Here is a 10,727-nt window from a genome sequence, read left to right on the forward strand (position 1 = left end):
ATGGAAATTTTGCTTTTTTCTAAGTGGTAACAAGTTGAACAGCAATAAAAAAACATAGAAGGATTTTAGTTAAAAATGATTGCTTCTTTCTCTACATGGACTAAAAAAAAAATCGGTTGTCATCTAATCCAAGTTCATATATCTACTTACACAAGTGTAGATGTGTAAAAAAAAAATCATGATATTAAACTTTCAATGATGGGGTGGAGATGAAGGTAGGAGAGATAGGTAGGAGATAAAGTAGGAGATAAAGATGAATTCCAAATTATTACTAAAAGTATTCATATTTTTTACCTTGGGGGCAGGGTAGGGGATGGTGTTATCTGACCTTGTTTCAGTGTGTGTGTGTTTTCTCAAAGAGTCATATCCTTTTATCCTGCTACGGACTTTAAGGAAGTTTTTTTTTTTCCCCCACCCCCTTCTCCCAAACCCCCTCCCCCCCGGCAACCCTCAGTTTGTTGTGAATGCTTTGGTTTTTTTTATGGCAAAGGGCAAAAAATATACATATGATAAATTCACCATTTTAACCATTTTGAAATGCACAGTTCAATGGCATTAAGTACATTCACATTATTGTGCAGCCATCACAACTGTCTATCTTCTGAACTTTCTCATCATCCCAGCCGGAAACTCTTCCCATTGAACAGTTCCCTTCTCCCCAATCTCCCTGTTCCCTTCCCCTCCAACCCTTGGCCACCACCTTTGTAGTTCCCGTCTCTGTGATTTTGTGAAGGTCATTACAAGGAACTTTTAAAAAAAAAAAAAAAAAAAAGTGAGGGCCACCAAAATTTAAGTCACTCTCTTTTTTAAAAGGATTTATTTGTTTTAGAGAGAGAGAGAGAGCATGCACATGTGACTGGGGGGAGGAGCAGAGGGAGAGAGAGAGAGAAAATCTCAAGTAGATCCCCCTCCCCCACAATGAGTAAGGAGCCAAAATCAGGGCTAGATCTCACAATCCTGAGATCATGACCTAGCTGAAACCACCAGTCAGAAGCTCAATCCACTAAGCCACCCAGGAGCCCCCAAAAGAAAATCACTCTTGATTTCCTATTTCATTCTCTAATGGTTCCTGTTTTTGGCTATATATGTATCTATTCTGTTTCTTGGATTAAATTTTATCAAGGATCAAAAAACCCCCAAAACATAGAATTTAAATGTCAAGATCTATACACCAGAGTAAATCTCTTCTTAGCCAATAATGCTTAAGTTTTAAACAAATAAAGTACCAGTTAATGTGAAACTCAATCACAAAGACTTTTTCCTTTGTGAAAACAGAACATTGAAATTCTTTTATGGCATAAATATGTATTCAGATCTCACCCAATAATATAATTATGATTATGATTGGGTGTAAGTTTTCATCTTGTTGTTGATTTACTTGGTACAATTTGTTCTTTCTTTTTCCCCCATTGTGTGGTATCAGGGGTATCAGAATTTTGCTTCATTAAGTAAATTAAGTAAAAAGTAAATTAAGCAAATTGCCTTCTGTTGGATTATTTAACTACCTTTAGAAATACACTTTATCTCCTGTATTACATAACTATGTACACTTCCCTCATTCTTTATTTTAAAAATAAGGTAAATCTTTTTAATTTATCACCCTCTCCCTCAAAGTACTATTCTATCCCCTCTTATTTAATATAAAATATATTGACAATATACTTCTCCTTACCTGCTTCTATTTTTATCCTATTGTTTTATACCATTTACTTCTAAATATATTATCAGCTTCAAAATACATTGTTATTACTATTTAAACAGTCAATGGTCTTTTAAAAATTAAGAAGGTATAAAAACATATTTCATATTAACCATATATTAATCATTCCTAATCTTTATTCCTTCACATAAATTTGAGTTTCTATATGATATCTATTCTTTCAAAAGAACTTTCTCTAACATTGATTGAATGTTAAGTCTGTTGGTGACTAATTCTCCCAGCATTTGTTTAACAAAAATGTCTCTATTTTCTCTTTATTTTCAATTTTTTTTGCATTATATTGAATCCTAGACTGATTTTTTTTAATCTCAACATTTTAAAATGTTGTTTCACTGTATTCTGAAATGTATACTTTCTTATTTAAAAAGTCAGTGGTTTCTCTTGTTAGTTTTCCTGTCATATAATGTGTCTTTTTTATTTGGCAGCTTTTAAGATTTTCGTTTTGTCATTGAGTTTTAACAATTAGACAATAGTGTACATAAGTGTGCTTTCTTTGTGTTTATATGAATTGTGCTTCTTTTATGTTGCTGATATGGTAGTATGATATTTAAAAAAAAAATTTTAGACCTTTTTACCTCTGCTTGATGTTGACCTATAGATAACTGAGACCTTTTTTTGTTTTTATTCTTTTACAGTTTGTGCTTCAGTTTGCATAGTTTCTGTGGTCTGTCTTTAATTGCCTGATATTTTCTTCAGCAGTGCTCAACAGTGCTTTTTAAAAAAAATTCAGATACTGTATTTTTCAGTTTTAGAACATCTTTTTTTATGGATGTCTTTTCTCCCCTAGGATTTTCCCATATGTTTATTATGTTCACTTTTTCCTTTACATATCTGAACATGTTTATCATAGCTCTGTCAGCGTCTTTGACTCCATAATTGTATCATCTGTGTCATCTCTGTATCTGTGTTTATATACTGTTCTGGTATTTTTGCTTTTATACTGGGTACAGTGGATGTTACATTGTTGAAATTCAAAAGATGTAGCTTCTTTTAAAGAATATTAAGTTTTGGCAAGTGATTAATCTGCTCACAGATCAGCTTGATCAATTCAAGGCTTGGACACGTCTGGAATAGCCCTATTCTTAAAACTTGTTCTTTCTGTAGTCTGAAATAAAAGTCCCTAGTTTTCAGGGAGGTTTATCTACTCTGACTACTTAGTATTCTCAGCACTCAAGACACTAGAATTTTCGTTCAGCTCCCATTCAGATCACTTTCAGACACCAAGATGTCACCTTGAGCAAATGCAACTTAGTATTTCATAAAAGAATCAAAAGAGACCCCCAGCAGATTTTTGATTTCTTTATCTGTGTATATCTCTCCTCCCCAGTACTGTGTCTCATAACTTTCAACTTCCTCAGCAGCCCCAAATCATCACAAAAAGTTTTGTCTGCCCAGCAATATTGTTTGTCTTGTCTTCCCTACATCCCAGCTTAGAAAGTGTCCCCAGAGAGGAAGCTGAGGTAAATGTGGAGTTTACTTAACATGAGTTCTTTTTTTTTAAGGATCATAGCTCTCTGCACTGTCTGTGCATGACAAAACCATTTTACAGCTGTTTATGGTTGGAGAGTCAGTCAATACCTGTTATTCCCTATTGGCTATAATCACATTTCTCTCCTTCCTCTGTAAAAACAAATAGTTACCTTGGCATTGTGGCTTATTCTTTTTTAAAGCACTTTTATGCATTATCTAATATTATTCTCAAATTATCAAATGAATTAGCATTTAGGTGATAATTAGGGAAGAAGGGAAATTTTAAATTTCATATTTCTTATAAGAATACTAGCCTCAGTGAGAATAAGTGTTTTTAGCCTAAACCATCTGGATTAGTATCCATTTTCCTAATTTTTATTTTCGGTACTTTGTCCACTGTGCAGTGATGTCTCAAGGGAAACTAAAATTCTTTACTTTTTAAGTATAATGACTTTTGAGTCTTTATTTGTGTTTTATGTTTATTTGGTTGTTTAAGCATATGCTTTCTTTCTACAAGTTGTAATTTATCAGAAATCTGGAGAAGTTTTATTATTTTTTTCCTTAGGCTCTTTCTTTTCTGGTTTTGCTTCTTTCACACATTCTAAGAAATTCAATGTTGAATGTGTCTATCTGTATGACTGACCTTATTAGCAAATTATATGAAAAAAATGAATGACCACTGACTTTGTTTCAATTAAACTTTTTATGTGGATTCTAAAAATACTGACATAATTTTATATTTTTTTAATATAATTATAATGTCCAAAGAAAAACATTTTATCAACCCTATTCTTAATGTAAAGTTACTACAGTTGTAATTTAATAATAATATGATTATCTTTACCACAATCCCACCCCTATCTTTCTTTGACTTTAAGTCTCTAAAGGCAGGTAAAGACTATGTGTCTTGTTTAACCACTAGTCCTTGCTATAATAACTGGCTTATAATAGGTGTTCATTAAGTATTTATTGAAAGAGTGAACCATGAATACTGATTAGTTCATATGTGGAACTTTGCATTCAGTTCTAAAGATCACAGTTTAACAAGGTCATGACAAATTGGATGAAATAGAGGGAAGAATGACCTAGGTGGTGAAGGGAAATGAAAGAATGGTTGAAATTGGAGATATTCAACTGAAAGTTTATAAATAAACTTCATATAATACTAATTTATTATATATTGCATTATATAATATATTAATGTGCATATAATGACTAATTTAAAATATTTGTGCATACAATGCTTGTTTTAGATGTATAAATATATAATGCATATATATGACTGCTTTAAAATATTTGACATTATCTTATACAGCTTGGATGGTATGGTAGACTTCTTCTGTGAAGCATCATAGAAAAATCATTAGGCCTAATGGGCGATGTTTTAGAGAGTCAAATTCTCAACTCAATATAAGTAAGAACTCTCCAGATAAAGATATACAATTTGAATAAAAGACCTCAAGGATATAGTGAGATCTATCACTTTTCTTGATTCTAGGCACTGGATTTGTCTATTAGGGATCATAGGAACAAATTTTTTTTTATTATCTTGGATAACAGATCAGTGAGCTTTACATTTAATCCTTAATTAAATGTATAAAAGTGTGATTTCATCACTCAACAAATGTTTATTGAGCTCTCAGTATGTGCAAACCCTCTAAGAAATAATTTTATATGAAGTGAGGGCTTACTTTCAAACTTTCCCTTCAGAGAAGATTCAGAAATTCTTTTCCCATCCCCTTATTTGTAGCTGTGGCTTCCTTTGAGAAATGTTACTACGAGAGGTGTCTGATGCATACTGTCACATGTACACATGTGCACACACATACACACACAGAGAAAAGAAAAGAACAAAGAAAGCTCAAGAATAACTGTTGACTTGGTTTGTTCTTTGCAGAAATTTAGAGTAATTGTATTTTCAACGCATTGTCAAGGTTTCAGAAAATAAATTATTAGGACAAAAGATCATCGAAACAGAGTCATAGAAAGCATGACACACTTAGATGAGGAAGGATTGTTCCCTGTGACTTAATCTAAGAACAATCCACATCACCTGTTTAAGAGCAGTTTTCAAAATGTACCCTTTCTGAAAGTTTTCCATCTTCTGGTTTGCTTTGGAAAAATGTATGGGGGAGCCACATTGCCTCTTGAACTGCCATTAACAAACATGCAGCATAATTTAATACAAAATTACCTCCAAGTTTGAAAATGATGACACTAAGAAATCTGAACTTTCCCAACCTCAACAGTTTATGGGTATACATGAAGTCATATACATATTTAAATTAATAAGAAAGATGTTGCCTTCATGTACTAACGAAACAGAGACATTAGCTTCTTGCAAAGACTGTGGACTTCTACATGTTGGTCTCCAAGGATCTGTCAAATGTTTAAAAGTAAATACATGTCTAGAGATACAACTGGACAATGCCAAAGCCTGCTCTGGGTGGCATAGCCATTCCTTGCTGCTATGGCCACTGTCCAAAGCTCAGGGTCCTCAGATCTGGAATGTTCTGCCACTTCTCCTTGCCTCTGTTTTAGACAGAGGAGTTTACCCTCTGACAGCAGCTCCAATTCCTCCACTGAGGGTGTACTTGCTATTCTGTGGGGGTGATGAACACCTTTATTGCTCTTTACAACTCAGATCCCAGCATCTCCTTTCTAAAGGCTGCTGCCATTCTGTCAGCAAAGTGGCCACTCTCATTGCTCTCCTTGGTGTCACGGTTACTGGCATGACTTGTTTTCCACTTCAGAGTGTGGTCATCTCTCTTGTTGCTTTTCTGGGAAGAGATATTATCTTTTAGTAGTTCCTTCAGCCTTAGGGGACTCCAAAACTGTGTGGAGACTATGGGAGAGGATTATAGGGAAAAGTTCCCTCCTGTATGTGAGGTTCAAACACAGTGTTTCTTGGGCCCAGGTATGTGACGGGGTTCAGCAAATCCACCCTTTAGTGTAACTTAAGGTTTCTCCCTCCCCAAGATATGGATATGCATTCAAGGGCCTGGACCAGCATCAGATTTTTACAACAACTATCAGGCTGTACTCAGAATCTCTATTCCCTTTTAATTATTAGGGTCTTATAACTAAGTCAAACTCAAAATTGCATGATCCATATTACCGTAAGAGTCTATTTTTCCCCTAGAAGAATTCTTATTCTCCATGCAGCTAGATGCTTCTCAATTTTCTCCCATTCAAAATCCCCCAGTTATGTCTGGATGTGCAGGAGTAAGCACAGTATAGATATACACTGGAAGGCAGGACACAGGATATAGTAACATTTCCGGGAGAATCTCTGATACTTGGAAATCATTACTAGAGTACTTGAATTTCTTGGTGTACATATCAGAAATAATCTATAAAGCATACATGAAGCTCAAAGGAAAGAGATTGCATGCCATGAAAAAATCAAATCACCATGATTGACCACATAAAAATAACCACAGGCTGACCTTAGTTTTTTCTTCTGTGTAGAATATCTGCAGTACTTTCTTACTACTTTCTAAAAAAGCTAGTACTGATTGGGTGAAAGAAGGAGATGTCTTTTACCCTGTCTCCTACCCATGTATATGCTCACTTTTTGGGAAGATAATCTTGGAGCTACTGACTCCTTATACCATGTGTGAATCATGGCACTAGATAGGAATCTGGTCTTACATTAAGTGGTTTTCTTGCTGTAAAATGTGAACATACTGCATCTTGATAACACCTTTTTTTAAGTAAGTGAAATTTGTATTCATTATTGGGATATTTTTATGAATGGCCTTATAGTTTGGATTTATCCGGCCCTTGTTCATGCATTCTCTCTCTCTCTCTGTGTATGTGTGTATCCTTTTATACATGCACATACACATACACACATTATATACATAATCCGTACACAGGATTTTTTTCTAAGATATACTGTTGGCCATTATGGATAGAAACACATCAAGAGGTTTTAGGCTAGGCACAAAGAGGACACTTAACTTCATAAAGTTCACAAATTTAAGTGTTCAGAGAAGAAACAAATTTAGATAATATCATACTCTTATTTCACTAAGGGACATATCAGTTAGGGCACATTGCTTCCTGATTCACTGATGGTCCCTTTCCATGTCTTATGATGTGAAATATGAGAAACATCCAAGTGTTATGATCTGAATGTCTGTGTCTCTCCAAAATGCATATTTTGAAACCTAATCCTCAATGTGGTGGTGTTGAGAGGTTCCATTTCCCTACACTCTTGGAATGTTGGGGTGGCCATATTGTTTTACTTTGGTGAATAATACGTGAGAGGAGAGATTCTTCATGTCATTTATGGGTAGAAATTTGAAGAATCTATGTGTTTTGCTATATTACTGTTTTCCCTGTCTCAGCCACGTGGGATCATGTGTTGAGAGGGATGATCTATCAACCTGGAACATGAATGATTATGATGAGCAGAGTCTCCATGCTACCCTGCCAGGCATAGACTAGGTGGGTAAAAAGCAAGCTTTTCTTATGAAAAGCCACTGAGATTTGGGTATGCTTGTTAGTGCACAGCCTAGCTTATCCTGATTAGTATACTCATTAATGTAAATTAAAAAGCTAGTTTCTTGGCATATGATCCCATTTAATTTACAATCACTTATCGAAAGCTTCTGTGCATAAGGAACAGCACTAGGTATTTATTTGAGATGCAGATACAGAAATCAGTAAAACTCAAGTCATTGCTCTCAAGATGCTCAGACTTTATTTTAAGGAGAGTTTTATCCTTAATATCTGGGTACAGGTTATGTTCTGCTGGGCAGTTCTATTCTGCATGATGGAGAATAAGCATAAGAATTCATGGGGTAGCATGGTGTGTGTGTGTGTGCGTGTGTGTGTGTGTGGTGGAGTTGGGGAGGTGCAACAAGCAACTCCCTAAGTGCAGAGCAGAGGAAATGCAAATTCAAATGATAAAATATCCCAGGTGTTTAAACCAAAGAAACAAGGCAGACATCGGTAGAAGATATTACCATGGATTAGATATCTACCTAGGTGAAATGATGCCAACAGTGAAGGGGAAGAATTAGTTGCCTCAACCTGCAATATTAATGTTCAGGGCAAATGTAAAAGTCATGAGAGATCTGAGGTGGGAGCCAGAGATCCAGAAAGAAGGACAGTCAGGAGCATCTGCCACATACAAGGTGGGGATTAGATAGGGAAGCTGTAGCCCAAATGCACAGAAATACTCCAGATGACAAGAGATCATGAGCCCAAGTAGAGGTGGGCATCCAACCAAGTTCCTACAGGATGTGACACGAATGTAAAAAATAGGTTCTATCTTGGTACTACCATTTCCTACTATTTAAATTTGAGCCTGTTACATAGTTTCTATGTGCTTTAATTCCTTAATCTGTACAATAAGAATAATTTAATTCTGTGTCTACCTCATAATTGTAATGTGAGCATTAAATGAAGTAATCCTCATAAACTTTATATGATGATGTCTGGCAGATAATAAATGCTTAGCAAAAGTAAACTATCATTTTTATTATGGCTAGCATTATGTGATTATCCTTTCCCTAGACTTCCAAGTGGTGAGTGTATCGGTTCACAAAATTTGGGTGACTCCATTTAAATGAAACATGTAAAATAATCCTGAAGCCTGACTGATTTCGTGGAACCAATGCACAATGTTAAGCATAGTTAATTAATTGTTTTTCTTTATTTGCTTAGGGTCTCATTTTATTATTTTGCTTAAATGAAAGTATATATTTGGCTTCCATAGGAGAATTTTAGCAGTTCTCTCTAAAGGAAAAAAAAAAAAAAAAAAAAAAGCTTTTGATGAAGCGTTATAGCAGTTGCTTTTTCTGATTTTATTTCATCCTCTAATCTGTCATTTAAAAAAATTCATTCAGTGTATTTGGTTAAAATCTTTCTCCTTCTTCCCACTTACTTCCAAAAATCATTTTGTGGGGTGCCTGGGTGGCTCAGTCGCTTAAGTGCTTGCCTTTGGCTCAGGTTATGATCTCAGGGTCCTGGGTTCAAGTCCCATGTGGGGCTCCTTGCTCAGCGGAGAGTCTGCTCCTCCCTCTTCCTCTCCCTCTGCCTGCTGTTCTGCCTGCTTGTGCTCTCTCTCTCTCTCTCTCTCTGTCAAATAAATAAATAAAATCTTAAAAAGAAACACTCATTTGTAAATGTGATACATTGCTATGAGCTTCCTGCACATCTTTATGATGCTGACACCAGAGAATGCTAATAGGAGGTTGAAACTGTTGGGGTTTTATGTGACTTTGATGACAGATATCATCGGACTTTCTTTTCTGCTTTATAATTTGGCATCTCTTTTTTCTACAATGTGTAGGATAATGTTCCTATAATGTTATGAAGAAGAAACTGATTTGAAAGACTAAGAAGACACCCTCGCTCTAAGAAAGGAAGACCTAAGAAAAATGAAAGGTACAGCTTAGACTTAAGCAGGTGTGTTTCAAGGCTCAGGTCTGTTTTTGTGAATGATTATTTGGGTAATAAATGCATTACCTTCTAACAAAGCCAGACCTGCTTCTGAGGCAGACATTCTACTAAACAAGGAAGAAGCATTTTTAAATCTTCTTTGCTCTCTTAAGGGTTGTGAGCAGGAAAATGACTTCGACATCTTTGCACGTATTTGGTTTGATGTCATTCTACAGAAGACTAGTATTTGGAGGAAGAAGGGATTTTTATAAAAGGAGGCAGACGGGTAGACAATTATTGGGAAATGGGTAGAGGCTAACTAATTTGTGCAATAAGAAACACTAATATTTAACTGGATTCCTCTTACGCCTTTCTTCTTTCTAAATATTAGGCATGCACTTTTGTTTATGTGCCTATTTAAAATTCTCTCATTTATTTACATGAATCTTTGTCCCCTCCACCGCCCCCCCACAATCCACTCAGATATGTTGTATGTCTGTGAATTATACCCCAAGTGTGACAGACGATGACTATCTGGAGGATGCCAAGTAGCAGTTGCCCTAGCAACAATAACCAGGGGATGCTTCTCAGAACTTCTGCCTCCTCTCTTCCCCGTCATTCTCCCTGTTTTGAGAGTTAGATAACGTGGTTACCAGAATTAGTGGAAGCTGGTTCTCTCCCTCAGCCCCCGCGCCCAGCATAATGAAAGAGAGAAAACTTAGAAATGTCTGCCTTTTTCTTACTATCAGGAGAAATTCAGCATACTCCTGCAGTCAAGACTGAAAGGAAGCATGCTTTTAGAAGGAAAAGAACTGTGTGCTCTCACACTCTAATAAAGGCTCGATAGTGAAAAATTTGTCAGAGCTGCTACTGCAGATCACTTGTAAGGAATAAAAAAAAAATGTTGAATTTCCACACGTGGGCTAAAAGAACAGTATGTAAATTGGATTGCAAGATGCTATGTTCTGCAAGTGGAAATTTCTCGTCTTTTCTGAATTCTGATATGGCAGATTTCACTTTACTTTCTTAAATGAAGAAAACCTAAAACAATTGGGAGTGTCATCTAGATAGAGAGATAGAAAACTTTTAATTACCAGTGACTTTATTGATATTTATATTCTTCCCCCCAAGTAAATATTCA

The sequence above is a fragment of the Mustela putorius genome, unplaced genomic scaffold, assembly GCF_011764305.1.
Source record: "Mustela putorius furo isolate JIRA1106 unplaced genomic scaffold, ASM1176430v1.1 tig00003834_pilon_pilon_pilon, whole genome shotgun sequence".
Classification (NCBI taxonomy): domain Eukaryota; kingdom Metazoa; phylum Chordata; class Mammalia; order Carnivora; family Mustelidae; genus Mustela; species Mustela putorius.